The 17,999-nt window shown below is 39.1% G+C and overlaps 2 long non-coding RNA genes across 2 annotated transcripts; both read left to right on the top strand.

Annotated features, from left to right (window-relative positions):
- The first annotated feature begins 5,030 nt into the window (after positions 1–5,030).
- Positions 5,031–13,481, top strand: LOC110453283. Its single transcript, XR_002463275.1, has 3 exons — positions 5,031–5,135; positions 6,963–7,091; positions 13,380–13,481. It is a non-coding gene; the product is annotated as an uncharacterized LOC110453283 (long non-coding RNA).
- Positions 13,482–14,579: 1,098 nt separating this feature from the next.
- On the top strand, positions 14,580–15,740 carry LOC110453295. The gene is made up of 3 exons (XR_002463277.1): positions 14,580–15,154; positions 15,444–15,475; positions 15,702–15,740. It is a non-coding gene; the product is annotated as an uncharacterized LOC110453295 (long non-coding RNA).
- The last annotated feature ends 2,259 nt before the right edge of the window (positions 15,741–17,999 follow it).

Raw genomic sequence — 17,999 nt, forward strand, 5'->3', positions numbered from 1 at the left:
ATAAAGGTGGATGTTTCTATGTATGCTGTATCAATATACGAGGTGGATGTTTCTATGTGTACTGTATCAATATATAAGGTGGATGTTTCTATATGTACTGTATCAATATATAAGGTGGATGTTTCTATGTGTACTGTATCAATATACGAGGTGGATGTTTCTATATGTACAGTATCAATATATAAGGTGGATGTTTCCATGTGCACTGTATCAATATACGAGGTGGAGGTTTCTATATGTACTGTACCAATATATAGGGTGGATGTTTCTATGTNACTGTATCAATATACGAGATTGATGTTTATATGTGTAATGTATCAATATATGGGGTGGATGCTTCTATCTGTACTGTATCAATATATGAGGTGGATGCTTATCTGTGTACTGTATCAATATGTGAGGTGGATGTTTCAATGTGTACTGTATCAATATATGAGGTGGCTGTTTCTATGTGTGCTGTATCAATATATGAGGTGGCTGTTTCTATGTGTGCTGTATCAATATATGAGGTGGAGGTTTCTATGTGTACTGTATCAGTATATGAGGTGGATGTTTCTATTTGTACTGTATCAATATACGAGGTGGATGTTTCTATCTGTACTGTATCAATATATTAGGTGGATGTTTCTATGTGTACTGTATCAATATATGAGGTGGATGTTTCTATATGTACTGTATCACTATATACGAGGTGGATGTTTCTATGGGTACTGTATCAATATATGGATTGGATGTTTCTATCTGCACTGTATCAATATATGAGGTGGATGTTTCTATGTGTACTGTATCAATATATGAGGCGGATGTTTCTATGTGTAGTGCATCAATATACGAGGTGGATGTTTCTATGTGTACTGTATCAATATACGAGGTGGATGTTTCTATGTGTACTGTATCAATATATGGCTTGGATGTTTCTATATGTACTGTATCAATATATAAAGTGGATGTTTCTATATGTACTGAATCAATATTTGGGGTGGATGTTTCTATGTGTACTGTATCAATATATAAGGTGGATGTTTCTTTGTGTATTGTATCAATATATAAGGTGGATGTTTTTATGTGTACTGTATCAATATATGTGGTGGATGTTTCTATGTGTACTGTATCAATATACGAGGTGGATGTTTCTTTGTGTACTGTATCAATATATAAGGTGGATGTTTCTATGTGTACTGTATCAATTATGAGGTGGATGTTTCTATGTGTTCTGTATCAATATATTTGTTGGATGTTTCTATATGTACTGTATCAATTATGAGGTGGATGTGTCTATGTATCATGTAACAATATATTGGGTGGATGTTTCTATGTGTACTGTATCAATATATGAGGTGGATGTTCTATATGAACTGTATCAATATATCGGGTGGATGTTCCTATATGTACTGTATCAATATATAATGTGGATGGGGTGGATGTTTCTATGTGTACTGTATCAATTATGAGGTGGATGTGTCTATGTATCATGTAACAATATATTGGGTGGATGTTTCTATCTGTACTGTATCAATATAAGAGGTGGATGTTTCTATGTGTACTGTATCACTATATCCGAGGTGGATGTTTCTATCTGTACTGTATCAATATATGAGGTGGATGTTTCCATATGAACTGTATCAATATATCGGGTGGATGTTCCTATATGTACTGTATCAATATATAAGGTCAATGTGTACTGTATCAATATATGAGGTGGATGTTTCCATATGAACTGTATCAATATATCGGGTGGATGTTCCTATATGTACTGTATCAATATATAATGTGGATGTTTCTCTGTGTACTGTATCAATATACGAGGTGGATGTTTCTCTGTGTACTGTATCTAAGGTGGATGTTTCCATGTGCACTGTATCAATATACGAGGTGGAGGTTTCTATATGTACTGTACCAATATATAGGGTGGATGTTTCTATGTGTGCTGTATCAATATACGAGGTGGATGTTTCTTTGTGTACTGTATCAATATATAAGGTGGATGTTTCTCTGTGTACTGTATCTAAGGTGGATGTTTCCATGTGCACTGTATCAATATACGAGGTGGAGGTTTCTATATGTACTGTACCAATATATAGGGTGGATGTTTCTATGTGTACTGTATCACTATATACGAGGTTGATGTTTCTATGTGTACTGTACCAATATACTAGGTTGATGTTTATATGTGTACTGTATCTATCTAAGAGGTTGATGTTTATATGTGTACTGTATCAATATAAGACGTTGATGTTTCTATGTGTACTGTATCAATATACGAGGTGGATGTTTCTTTGTGTACTGTATCAATATATAAGGTGGATGTTTCTATGTGTACTGTATTACTATATACGAGGTGGATGTTTCTATCTGTACTGTATCAATATAAGAGGTGGATGTTTCTATGTGTACTGTATCACTATATACGAGGTTGATGTTTCTATGTGTACTGTATCACTATATACGAGGTTGATGTTTCTATGTGTACTGTATCAATACACAAGGTGGATGTTTCTATGTGTACTGTATCGATATATGAGGTGGATGTTTCTATGTGTACTGTATCGATATACGAGGTGGATGTTTCTTTGTGTACTGTATCAATATATAAGGTGGATGTTTCTATATGTACTATATGGGGTGGATGCTTCTATCTGTACTGTATCAATATATGAGGTGGATGTTTCTATGTGTACGGTATCAATATACAAGGTGGATGTTTCTATGTGTACTGTATTACTATATACGAGGTGGATGTTTCTATCTGTACTGTATCAATATATGAGGTGGATGTTCTATATGAACTGTATCAATATATCGGGGGGATGTTCCTATATGTACTGTATCAATATATAAGGTGGATGTTTCCATGTGCACTGTATCAATATACGAGGTGGAGGTTTCTATATGTACTGTACCAATATATAGGGTGGATGTTTCTATGTGTGCTGTATCAATATACGAGGTGGATGTTTCTCTGTGTACTGTATCTAAGGTGGATGTTTCCATGTGCACTGTATCAATATACGAGGTGGAGGTTTCTATATGTACTGTACCAATATATAGGGTGGATGTTTCTATGTGTACTGTATCAATATACGAGGTTGATGTTTCTATGTGTACTGTACCAATATACGAGGTTGATGTTTATATGTGTACTGTTTCAATATACGAGGTGGATGTTTCTCTGTGTACTGTATCAATATACGAGGTGGATGTTTCTATGTGTACTGTATCAATATATGAGGTGGATGTTTCTATATGAACTGTATCAATATATCGGGTGGATGTTCCTATATGTACTGTATCAATATATAATGTGGATGTTTCTATGTGTACTGTATCAATATACGAGGTGGATGTTTCTATGTGTACTGTATCAATATATAATGTGGATGTTTCTATGTGTACTGTATCAATATATAAGGTGGATGTTTCTATATGTACTGTAACAATATATAAGGTGGATGTTTCTATATGTACTGTATTAATATATGAGGTGGATGTTTCTATATGTACTCTATCAATATATAGGGTGGATGTTTCTATATGTACTGTATCAATATACGAGGTGGATGTTTCTATTTGTACTGTATCAATATATGGGATGGATGATTCTATATGTACTGTATCAATATATAAATTAGATGTTTCTATATGTACTGTATCAATATATGGGGTGGATGTTTCTATATGTACAGTTTCAATATATGGGGTGATTGGTGTATCAATATATGGGGAGGATATTTCTATATGTACTGTATCAATATATAGGGTGGATGTTTCTATGTGTGCTGTATCAATATACGAGGTGGTTGTTTCTATATGTACTGTATCAATATATAAGGTTGATGTTTCTATGTGTACTGGATCAATATATGGGGGGGATATTTCTATATGTACTGTATCAATATATAAGGTGGATGTGTCTATATGTACTGTTTCAATATATAGGGTGGATGTTTCTATATGTACTGTATCAATATATAAGGTGGATGTTTCTATATGTACTGTATCAATATATAAGGTGTATGTTTCTATGTGTACTGTATCAATATACGAGGCGGATGTTTCTATATGTACTGTACCAATATATAGGGTGGATGTTTCTATGTGTACTGTATCAATATACGAGGTGGATGTTTCTATATATACTGTATCAATATATAAGGTGGATGTTTCTATATGTACTGTATCAATATATAAGGTGTATGTTTCTATGTGTACTGTATCAATATACGAGGTGGATGTTTCTATGTGTACTGTATCAATATACGAGGTGGATGTTTCTATATGTACTGTATCAATATATAAGGTTGATGTTTCTATGTGTACTGTATCAATATATGGGGTGGATATTTCTATATGTACTGTATCAATATATAAGGTGGATGTGTCTATATGTACTGTTTCAATATATAGGGTGGATGTTTCTATATGTACTGTATCAATATATAAGGTGGTTTTTTCTATGTGTACTGTATCAATATACGAGGTGGATGTTTTTATCTGTACTGTATCAATATATAGGGTTGATGTTTCTATATGTACTGTATCAATTATGCGCTGGATGTTTCTATCTGTACTGTATCAATATATAGGATTGATGTTTCTATATGTACTGTATCAATTATGCGCTGGATGTTTTTATGTGTACTGTATCAATATATGAGAGAGGGAGAGAGAGGGGGAAGGGCACAGTGTGATTCCGACGGGGATCGAACCAGCGACCTCCAGCTTCCGAGTCCGCATCACCAACGATTTAGGTAAAGGGAAACTCCAACTAATGCCGGACTTGAAGGGCATGTTAAACCACGGACTTAGATAGCCTAATTCCGTGGTTAAACCTTTGTAAAACCTGCCACAAACGAAAAGCAGATCGTAATTACAACAGAGCTGCACTTCTACACAGACAGGTGGGGAAATAACTTACTTGAAAAACATCCAACATTGGAAAACTTGATACAAGTTAATCGTGCTCTGCGTAACATGTGTGACAAGATATAAGATCAGGGTCGTGTGAAAAACGCCAGACTTGACGCTCCCCGTATCATATAAAAAGGCGGTGAAGGTATGCCTCACATTCACTGCCCTGCTCCCGACACCAATCATGAGGACCTTCATTGTGATAGCTGTGCTTGCCCTTTCTGCATGTAAGTAAATGTATGAAAATGAAAAACAAATATTATATGTGAAGGCACAAAAACCGAAACATATGGATTTGATATCTGATCTAAGTACACGTGAAATTCACTATAGTCCAGTTCCATATCTGAGTATTGGGTACGAGATGGTGTATGGGTATGTTATATATCTGTGTATTGGGTACGAGATGATGAAAGGGTATGCTATATACCTAAGTATTGTGTACGAGATGATGTATGGGTATGGAATATACCTAAGTGTGTACGAGATGATGTATGGGTATGTTATATACCTAAGTATTGTGTACGAGATGATGTATTGGTATGTTATATACCTAAGTATTGTGTACGAGATGATGTATGGGTATGTTATATACCTAAGTATTGGGTACGAGATGATGTATTGGTACGTTATATACCTGGGTATTGTGTACGAGATGATGTATAGGTATGTTATATACCTGGGTATTGTGTACGAGATGATGTATGGGTATGTTATATACCTGGGTATTGTGTACGAGATGATGTATGGGTATGTTATATACCTGGGTATTGTGTACGAGATGATGTATGGGTATGTTATATACCTGGGTATTGTGTACGAGATGATGTATGGGTATGTTATATACCTGGGTATTGTGTACTATATGATGCAATGGGTATGTTATATACCTGAGTATTGTGTACGAAATGATGTATGGGTACGTTATATATTTGAGTATTGGGTACGAGATGATGTATGAGTATGTTATATATCTGTGTATTGGGTACGAGATGATGTATATGTACCATGGTCTTTGTTTATAGGGTACTTTTATATGAGGTATACTGATCTAGTTGGAAAGACGATTGTTTGTATTTCCCTGTGTGTAAGATTAATAGAATCTATCCCTACCTTGAGGGTGTGACCGGGATATCCCCAACCCGAGGGGTGATGTTTTTGGTTGTCTAACCCAAAGCTCTGCCGAGGGTTAGACAACCAAAAATATCACCCCAAGGGTTGGGACCCTCAAGGTAGGAGATGATTATTTTTCTCCCATCCTATTATTTCAGTCAGCACTCCACCGACAGTTGTATGTTTGTAAACAAAAACACATGTGGGGTATGCATATCGTCATTCACTTTTGATGACGTCACAATTGCCAGTGACACATTTTAATGACGTCACAATCGAACACGTGCTAATCGGCACGAGGCTATCTCCCCCTAGGGGATGACAAGCTAATCTTTCCCGGCTAAAACGGGAGACACACCTGTGAAAGGTGGGAGAAAGAGCTGTCCAAGATAAGGAAGGGTGTACGGCGTTTAAATCAGACAAGAGGGAGGTAAAGCCAAGAAAGGCACAAACGCAAATCCCCAGTTTGGAAGGGAAATTCCCATAGTAGTCGCCACTTATGTTCATGCAGTGGGTAATAGGTGTGTTGATGGAGCATAGTTGATATCACTGTGTCAATACACAGGAGGTTATAGATAATAATCTAAATATCCGGATGATGGACAAAACAACGACGTACAGGTGATGGGTTGACATTGGACCTACCACCCGATTGCTACCTTCTGGGAGACTGCCTATCTACTTCTCGCCACCCTATAATAACACCCTTTACGTCTGCACAAACAATGTCATACGTGTTGGTAGTTGTTTAAAAGAGCTCTCAGTTCACAATGTTGATTGATTTATAAAAGCGAAAACATAAATTTTAATATTTCCCAACATTTATGAATAATGATCGCTCCCCTTAAAATACGCATCCTTATACTATTGCGTATCCCCCTTATTGTAATACCCCGAACGTAAGTTCCCCAATTACTGGAATTATCATTGATGTTTTTAAGGTTTGGTTTATTCGGAGACGTGCACCTCTACTGCAGATTGTGATAGCACGAATTGCAACAACGGGTTGAACCTCGCCTGTTCTAGTGGAGATTGTATCTGCGTCGGTACATCGACACACACAGGCATTCGTAAGTAGCCACTATTCGTACACATAAACACAATTAACAATTATTTGGTTCTAGAATATTTTCCACAAAAGATTATTACAGCCAAACATCGACAATTGACATCGCTTGATGTAAACGGGTAATAACATATTTATTTCCCCTACCCTCTAAATCAGAAAACAAATGGTGAAGAGGATTTGTAGACCTATTCACTGGCAAAAGCAGGGAGACTTTTGAAACAAAAGCCTTGATATTATCTGACAGTTCTCCGTGTTATATTTAATAGCTAAAAAACGAACATAATATTAATTTCCGTACGTATTTTTCATAATTTCTCCATTACACTCCACTAGGTCACATTATACTGACAACAATCATACTCCACCTGGTCACGTTATACTGACAACCATAACACTCCATCAGGTCACAATATACTAACAACAATGACACTCCACTCGGTCACATTAATCTGACAACCGTCACACTCGATTTTGTCACATCATACTGACAACCGTCACACTCGATCTGGTCACATTATACTGACAACTGTCACCCTCGATCTGGTCACTTTATACAGACAACCGTCACACTTGCTCTGGTCACATCATACTGACAACTGTCACACTCGATCTGGTCACTTTATACAGACAACCGTCACACTTGCTCTGGTCACATTATACTGACAACTGTCCCACTCGATCTGGTCACTTTATACAGACAACGGTCACCCTCGATCTGGTCACATTAATCTGGCAACCGTCACACTCGATCTGGTCACATTATCCTGACAACCGTAACACTCGATCTGGTCACATTATACAGACAACCGTCACACTCGCTCTGGTCACATTACACTGACAACTGTCACACTCGATCTGGTCCCTTTATACAGACAACCGTCACACTTGCTCTGGTCACATTATACTGACAACTGACACACTCGATCTGGTCACTTTATACAGACAACCGTCACACTTGCTCTGGTCACATCATACTGACAACTGTCACACTCGATCTGGTCACTTTATACAGACAACGGTCACACTCGATCTGGTCACATTAATCTGGCAACCGTCACACTCGCTCTGGTCACATTATACTGACAACTGTCACCCTCGATCTGGTCACTTTATACAGACAACCGTCACACTTGCTCTGGTCACATTATACTGACAACTGTCACACTCGATCTGGTCACTTTATACAGACAACCGTTACACTCGATCTGGTCACATTAATCTGGCAACCGTCACACTCGATTTTGTCACACTATACTGACAACCGTCACACTCGCTCTGGTCACATTATATTGACAACTGTCACACTCGATCTGGTCACTTTATACAGACAACCGTCACACTCGATCTGGTCACATTAATCTGGCAACCGTCACACTCGATTTTGTCACATTATACTGACAACCGTCACACTCGCTCTGGTCACATTATATTGACAACTGTCACACTCGATCTGGTCACATTATACAGACAACCGTCACACTCGATCTGGTCACATTATACAGCAACCGTCACACTCGATCTGGTCACATTATACTGACAACCGTCACACTCGATCTGGTCAGTAGGGTTAGCCCCTAAATACAGTAGTGTGAGTCCCCAAATACAGTAGGGTTAGCCCCCAAATACAGTAATGTTAGCCCCTACATACAGTAGTGTTAGTCCCTAAATACAATAGTGTTCGCCCCTAAATACAGTAGGGTCCGCCCCTAATACAGTAGTGTTAGCCCCCAAACACAGTAGGGTTAGCCCCCAAATACAGTAGGGTTAGCCCCTAAATACAGTAGTGTTAGCCTCAAATACAGTAAGGTTAGCCCCTAAATAAAGTAGTGTTAGCCCCTAAATAGAGTAGGGTTAGACCTTAATACAGTAGGGTTAGCCCCTAAATACAGTAGGGTTAGCCGCTAAATACAGTAGTGTTAGTCCCTAAATACAGTAGTGTTAGCCCCTAAATACAGTAGTGTTAGCCCCCAAATACAGTAGGGTTAGCCCCCAATTACAGTAGGGTTAGCCCCTAAATACGGTAGTGTTAGCTCCCAAATACAGTAGGGTTAGCCCCCAAATACAGTAGGGTTAGCCCCCAAATACAGTAGGGTTAGCCCCTTAATACAGTGGGGTTAGCCCCCAAATACAGCAGGGTTAGCCCCCAAATACAGTAAGGTTAGCCCCCAAATACAGTAGGGTTAGCCCCTTAATACAGTGGGGTTAGCCCCCAAATACAGCAGGGCTAGCCCCCAAATACAGTAAGGTTAGCCCCCAAATCCAGTAGGGTTAGCCCCTTAATACAGTGGGGTTAGCCCCCAAATACAGCAGGGTTAGCCCCTAAATACAGAAGGGCTAGCCCCCAAATACAGTAGGGTTAGCCCCTAAATACTGTAGGGTAAGCCCCTAAATACAGTAGTGTTAGCCCCTAAATAGAGTAGGGTTAGACCTTAATACAGTAGGGTTAGCCCCTAAATACAGTAGGGTTAGCCCCCAAATACAGCAGGGTTAGCCCCTAAATACAGAAGGGTTAGCCCCAAAATACAGTAGGGTTAGCCCCTAAATACGATAGGGTTAGCCCCCAAATACAGTAGTGTTAGTCCCTAAATACAATAGTGTTCGCCGCTAAATACAGTAGGGTCCGCCCCTAATACAGTAGTGTTAGCCCCCAAACACAGTAGGGTTAGCCCCCAAATACAGTAGGGTTAGCCCCTAAATATAGTAGTGTTAGCCCCTAAATACAGTAAGGTTAGCCCCTAAATAAAGTAGTGTTAGCCCCTAAATAGAGTAGGGTTAGACCTTAATACAGTAGGGTTAGCCCCTAAATACAGTAGGGTTAGCCGCTAAATACAGTAGTGTTAGTCCCTAAATACAGTAGTGTTAGCCCCTAAATACAGTAGTGTTAGCCCCCAAATACAGTAGGGTTAGCCCCCAATTACAGTAGGGTTAGCCCCTAAATACGGTAGTGTTAGCTCCCAAATACAGTAGGGTTAGCCCCCAAATACAGTAGGGTTAGCCCCCAAATACAGTAGGGTTAGCCCCTAAATACAGTAGGGTTAGCCCCTAAATACAGTAGTGTTAGCCCCTAAATACAGTAGGGTTAGCCCCTAAATACAGTAGTGTTAGCCCCTAAATACAGTAGTGTTAGCCCCTAAATACAGTAGTGTTAGCCCCTAAATACAGTAGGGTTAGCCCCTAAATACAGTAGTGTTAGCCCCTAAATACAGTAGTGTTAGCCCCTAAATACAGTAGTGTTAGCCCCTAAATACAGTAGGGTTAGCCCCTAAATACAGTAGTGTTAGCCCCTAAATACAGTAGTGTTAGCCCCTAAATACAGTAGTGTTAGCCCCTAAATACAGTAGGGTTAGCCCCTAAATACAGTAGTGTTAGCCCCTAAATACAGTAGTGTTAGCCCCTAAATACAGTAGTGTTAGCCCCTAAATACAGTAGGGTTAGCCCCTAAATACAGTAGTGTTAGCCCCTAAATACAGTAGTGTTAGCCCCTAAATACAGTAGTGTTAGCCCCTAAATACAGTAGTGTTAGCCCCTAAATACAGTAGTGTTAGCCCCTAAATACAGTAGGGTTAGCCCCTAAATACAGTAGGGTTAGCCCCTAAATACAGTAGTGTTAGCCCCTAAATACAGTAGTGTTAGCCCCTAAATACAGTAGTGTTAGCCCCTAAATACAGTAGGGTTAGCCCCTAAATACAGTAGTGTTAGCCCCTAAATACAGTAGTGTTAGCCCCTAAATACAGTAGTGTTAGCCCCTAAATACAGTAGGGTTAGCCCCTAAATACAGTAGTGTTAGCCCCTAAATACAGTAGTGTTAGCCCCTAAATACAGTAGTGTTAGCCCCTAAATACAGTAGGGTTAGCCCCTAAATACAGTAGTGTTAGCCCCTAAATACAGTAGTGTTAGCCCCTAAATACAGTAGTGTTAGCCCCTAAATACAGTAGGGTTAGCCCCTAAATACAGTAGTGTTAGCCCCTAAATACAGTAGTGTTAGCCCCTAAATACAGTAGTGTTAGCCCCTAAATACAGTAGTGTTAGCCCCTAAATACAGTAGTGTTAGCCCCTAAATACAGTAGTGTTAGCCCCTAAATACAGTAGTGTTAGCCCCTAAATACAGTAGTGTTAGCCCCTAAATACAGTAGTGTTAGCCCCTAAATACAGTAGTGTTAGCCCCTAAATACAGTAGTGTTAGCCCCTAAATACAGTAGTGTTAGCCCCTAAATACAGTAGTGTTAGCCCCTAAATACAGTAGTGTTAGCCCCTAAATACAGTAGTGTTAGCCCCTAAATACAGTAGTGTTAGCCCCTAAATACAGTAGTGTTAGCCCCTAAATACAGTAGTGTTAGCCCCTAAATACAGTAGTGTTAGCCCCTAAATACAGTAGTGTTAGCCCCTAAATACAGTAGTGTTAGCCCCTAAATACAGTAGTGTTAGCCCCTAAATACAGTAGTGTTAGCCCCTAAATACAGTAGTGTTAGCCCCTAAATACAGTAGTGTTAGCCCCTAAATACAGTAGTGTTAGCCCCTAAATACAGTAGTGTTAGCCCCTAAATACAGTAGTGTTAGCCCCTAAATACAGTAGTGTTAGCCCCTAAATACAGTAGTGTTAGCCCCTAAATACAGTAGTGTTAGCCCCTAAATACAGTAGTGTTAGCCCCTAAATACAGTAGTGTTAGCCCCTAAATACAGTAGTGTTAGCCCCTAAATACAGTAGTGTTAGCCCCTAAATACAGTAGTGTTAGCCCCTAAATACAGTAGGGTTAGCCCCTAAATACAGTAGTGTTAGCCCCTAAATACAGTAGTGTTAGCCCCTAAATACAGTAGTGTTAGCCCCTAAATACAGTAGGGTTAGCCCCTAAATACAGTAGTGTTAGCCCCTAAATACAGTAGTGTTAGCCCCTAAATACAGTAGTGTTAGCCCCTAAATACAGTAGGGTTAGCCCCTAAATACAGTAGTGTTAGCCCCTAAATACAGTAGTGTTAGCCCCTAAATACAGTAGTGTTAGCCCCTAAATACAGTAGGGTTAGCCCCTAAATACAGTAGTGTTAGCCCCTAAATACAGTAGTGTTAGCCCCTAAATACAGTAGTGTTAGCCCCTAAATACAGTAGGGTTAGCCCCTAAATACAGTAGTGTTAGCCCCTAAATACAGTAGTGTTAGCCCCTAAATACAGTAGTGTTAGCCCCTAAATACAGTAGGGTTAGCCCCTAAATACAGTAGTGTTAGCCCCTAAATACAGTAGTGTTAGCCCCTAAATACAGTAGTGTTAGCCCCTAAATACAGTAGGGTTAGCCCCTAAATACAGTAGTGTTAGCCCCTAAATACAGTAGTGTTAGCCCCTAAATACAGTAGTGTTAGCCCCTAAATACAGTAGGGTTAGCCCCTAAATACAGTAGTGTTAGCCCCTAAATACAGTAGTGTTAGCCCCTAAATACAGTAGTGTTAGCCCCTAAATACAGTAGGGTTAGCCCCTAAATACAGTAGTGTTAGCCCCTAAATACAGTAGTGTTAGCCCCTAAATACAGTAGTGTTAGCCCCTAAATACAGTAGGGTTAGCCCCTAAATACAGTAGTGTTAGCCCCTAAATACAGTAGTGTTAGCCCCTAAATACAGTAGTGTTAGCCCCTAAATACAGTAGGGTTAGCCCCTAAATACAGTAGTGTTAGCCCCTAAATACAGTAGTGTTAGCCCCTAAATACAGTAGTGTTAGCCCCTAAATACAGTAGGGTTAGCCCCTAAATACAGTAGGATTAGCCCCTAAATGCAGTAGGGTCAGCCCCCAAATACAGTAGGGTTAGCCCCCAAAAACAGTAGGGTTAGCCCCTAAATACAGTAGGGTTAGCTCTAAATACAGTTGTGTTTGCCCGTAAATACAGTAGGGTTAGCCCCGTAATACAGTAGGGTTAGCCCCCAAATACTGAAGGGTTAGCCACTAAATACAGTAATGTTAGCCCCTAAATACAGTAGGGTTAGCCCCTAAATACAGTAGGGTTAGCCCCAAAATACAGTTAGGTTAGCCCCTAAATACAGTAGGGTTAGCCCCCAAATACAGTAGGGTTAGCCCCTAAATACAGTAGGGTTAGCCCCTACATACAGTAGGTTAGCCCCTAAGATGTAGAAAGTTAGGTATTGTAAGTGATGCTTTACTACACTAATAAACGAAAGGAACTTTGTGAAGGTTTAAATATGCTTATAATTTATTTTGCAATCCGATATTTTTCCCTTATGCTTCGAGATTTCTACCCGATAAATGAATGCAACATTTGCAAATATGGGTTTTTGTTGGTTAATTTTTTAGACTGCAGCCATCAATCCGAGTGCCACAATCATCATAACCATTGTAGCTTCGGTTATTGCTATAACCATGGTTGCCACTGTGTAGGGTGAGTACACCACTGTTATATATGTTATATACCAGGTTAGGGTGAGTACTCCACTGTTATATATGTTATATATCGGGTTAGGGTGAGTACACCACAGTTATATATCAGGTTAAAGTGAATACCTCACTGTTATATATCAGGATAAGGAGCGTACACCACTGACTTATATATCAGGTTTAGGTGAGTACATCACTGTTATATCTCAGGTTAGGGTGAGTACGTTACTGTTATATATCAGGTAAAGTTGAGTACATCACTGTTATATATCAGCTTAGGGTGTGTACGTCACTGTTATATATCAGTTTAGGGTGAGTACACCACAGTTATATATCAGGTTAGGGTAAGTACACCACTGTTATATAGATCAGGTTAGGGTGAGTCATCACTGTTACATATCGGGTTAGGGTCAGTACATCAATGTTATATATCAGGTTACGGTGAGTACGTCACTGTTATATATCAGCTTAGTGTGAGTACACCACTGTTACTGTTATATATCAGGTTAAGGAGAGTACACCACTGTTATATAGATCAGGTTAGGGTGAGTGCACCACTGTTATATATATCAGGTTAAGGCGTGTACATCATTGTTATATATAAGGCTAGGGTCAGTACATCCCTGTTACATATCAGGTTAGGGTCAGTACACCACTGTTATATATATCAGGTTAAGGTGTGTACATCATTGTTATATATCAGGCTAGGGTCAGTACATCACTGTTACATATCAGGTTAGGGTCAGTACATCACTGTTATATATCAGGTTAGGGTGAGTACACCACTGTTATATATCAGGTTAAGGTGAGTACACCACAGTTATATATCAGGTTAAGGTGAGTACACCACTGTTATTTATCAGGTTAGGGTGAGTACCTCACTGTTATATATCAGGTTAGGGTGTGTACATCACTATTATATATCTGGTTAGGGTAAGTACACCACTGTTATTTATCAGGTAAAGGTGAGTACGTCAGTGTTATATATCAGGTTAGGGTGAGTGCACCACTGTTATATATCAGGTTAGGGGGAGTCATCACTGTTACATATCAGGTTAGTGTGAGTACATCACTGTTATATATCAGGTTAGTATGAGTACATCACAGTTATACATCCGGTTAGGGTCAGTACATCACTGTTATATATCAGTTTAGGGTGAGTACACCACTGTTATATATCAGGTTAGGGTGAGTACATCACTGTTATATATCAGGTTAGGATGAGTACATCACAGTTATACATCAGGTTAGGGTCAGTACATCACTGTTATATATCAGGTTAGGGTGAGTACACCACTGTTATATATCAGGTTAAGGTGAGTACACCACAGTTATTTATCATGTTAGGGTGAGTACGTCACTGTTACATATCAGGTTAGGGTGAGTACATCACAGTTATATATCAGGTTAGGGTGAGTAAATCACAGTTATATATCAGGTTAGGGTGTGTACATCACTGTTACAAGTCAGGTTAGGGTGAGTACATCACAGTTATATATCAGGTTAGGGTGTGTACATCACTGTTACATATCAGGTTCGGGTGAGTACATCACAGTTATATATCAGGTTAGGGTCAGTACATCACAATTATATATCAGGTTTGGGTGAGTACATCACTGTTATATATCAGGTTAGGGTGAGTACACCACAGTTATATATCAGGTTAGGGTGAGTACGTCACTGTTATATATCAGGTTAAGGTGAGTACACCACTGTTATATATCAGGTTAGGGTGAGTACGTCACTGTTATATATCAGGTTAAGGTGAGTACACCACTGTTATATAGCAGGTTAGGGTGAGTACGTCACTGTTATATATCAGGTTAAGGTGAGTACACCACTGTTATATATCTCAGGTTAGGGTGAGTACGTAACTGTTATATATCAGGTTAGGGTGAGTCATCACTGTTACATATCAGGTTAGGGGGAGTACATCACAGTTATATATCAGGTTAAGGTGAGAACACCACTGTTATATATCAGGTTAGGGTGAGTACGTCACTGTTATATATCAGGTTAAGGTGAGTACACCACTGTTATATAGATCAGGTTAAGGTGTGTACATCATTGTTATATATCAGGCTAGGGACAGTACATCACTGTTACATATCAGGTTAGGGTCAGTACATCACTGTTATATATCAGCTTAGTGTGAGTACACCACTGTTATATATCAGGTTAAGGTGAGTACACCACAGTTATATATCAGGTGAGGGTGAGTACACCACTGTTATTTTTCAGGTTAGGGTGAGTACGTCACTGTTATATATCAGGTTAGGGTGAGTATATCACTGCTATATATCAGGTCAGGGTGAGTACATAACTGTCACATGACAGGTTAGGGTTAATACATCACTGCTATATATCAGGTTAGGGCGAGTACATCAATGTGTTATATATCAAGTTTGGGTGAGTACAACATTGTTATATATCAGCTTAGGGTGTGTACGTCACTGTTATATATCAGGGTAAAGTGAGTACATCACTATTATATATCAGGTTAGGGTGTGTACGTCACTGTCACATATCAGGTTAGGGTGAGTACATCACTGCTATATATCGGGTTAGGGTGAGTACATCACTGCTATATATCAGGTCAGGGTGAGTACATAACTGTCACATGTCAGGTTAGGGTTAATACATCACTGCTATATATCAGGTTAGGGTGAGTACATCAATGTGTTATATATCAAGTTTGGGTGAGTACATCATTGTTATATATCAGCTTAGGGTGTGTACGTCACTGTTATATATCAGGTTAAGGTGAGTACATCACTATTATATATCAGGTTAGGGTGTGTACGTCACTGTCACATATCAGGTTAGGGTGAGTACATCACTGCTATATATCAGGTTAGTGTGAGTACATCACTATTATATATCAGGTTAGGGTGTGTACATCACTATTATATATCAGGTTAGGGTGTGTACGTCCCTGTTATATATCAAGTTAGGGTGAGTACATCACTGCTATATATCAGGTTAGGGTGAGTACACCACTGTTATTTATCAGGTAAAGGTGAGTACGTCAGTGTTATATATCAGGTTAGGGTGAGTGCACCACTGTTATTTATCAGGTTAGTGTGAGTCATCACTGTTACAAATCAGGTTAGGGTGAGATATATCAGGTTAGGTTGTGTACGTCCCTGTTATATATCAGGTCAGGGTAACACATCACTGTTACCTATCAGGTTAGGGTGTGTAACATCACTGTTATATATCAAGATAGGGTGAGTACATCTCTGCTATATATCAGGTTCGGGTGAGTACACCACAGTTATATATCAGGTTAGGGTGAGTACACCACTGTTATTTATCAGGTAAAGGTGAGTACACCACAGTTATATATCAGGTTAGGGTGAGTACACCACTGTTATTTATCAGGTTAGGGTGAGTCATCACTGTTACATATCAGGTTAGGGTGAGTACCTCACTGTTACATATCAGGTTAGGGTGAGTACATAACAGTTATATATCAGGTTAGGGTGAGTACACCACTGTTATATATCAGGTTAGGGTGAGTCATCACTGTTACATATCAGGTTAGGGTGAGTACATCACAGTTATACATCAGGTTAGGGTGAGTGCATCACTGTTATGTATCAGGTTAGGGTGAGTACATCAGTGTTATATATCAGGTTTGGTTGAAGATATCATTGTTATATATCAGGTTAGGGTCAGTACATCACAGTTATATATCAGGTTAGGGTCAGTACATCATTGTAATATATCAGGTTAGGGTGAGTACGTCACTGTTATATATCAGGCTAGGGTCAGTTAATCATTGTTACATATCAGGTTAGGGTGAATACGTCACCGTTATATATCAGGTTAGGGTGAGTCATCACAGTTATACATCAGGTTAGGGTGAGTACGTCACTGTTATACATCAGGCTAGGGTGAGTACGTCACTGTTATATATCAGGTTAGGTTAGTACACCACTGTTATATATCAGGTTAGGGTGAGTACATCACTGTTATATATCAGGTTACGGTGAGTACATCACTGTTATGTATCAGGTTAGGGTGAGTACATCAATGTCACATATCAGATTTGGGTGAGTACATCATTGTTATATATCAGCTTAGGATGCGTACGTCACTGTTATATATCCGGTTAGGGTGAGTACATCACTGTCACATGTCAGGTTAGGGTTAGTACATCACTGTTATATATCAGGTTAGGGTAAGTACATCAATGTTATATATCAGGTTTGGGTTAGTACATCATTGTTATATATCAGCTTAGGGTGTGTACGTCACTGCTATATATCAGGTAAGGGTGAGTACATCACTATTATATATCAGGTTAGGGTGAGTACATCATTGTTATATATCAGGTTAGGGTGAGTACGTCACTGTTATACATCAGATTAGGGTGAGTACACCACTGTTATATATCAGGTTAGGGTGAGTACACCACTGTTATATATCAGGTTAGGGTGAGTACGTCACTGTTATATATCAGGTTAGGTTAGTACACCACTATTATATATCAGGATAGGGTGAGTACATCACTGTTATATATCAGGTTACGGT

The sequence above is a fragment of the Mizuhopecten yessoensis genome, unplaced genomic scaffold (genome assembly GCF_002113885.1).
Source record: "Mizuhopecten yessoensis strain PY_sf001 unplaced genomic scaffold, ASM211388v2 scaffold7251, whole genome shotgun sequence".
Classification (NCBI taxonomy): domain Eukaryota; kingdom Metazoa; phylum Mollusca; class Bivalvia; order Pectinida; family Pectinidae; genus Mizuhopecten; species Mizuhopecten yessoensis.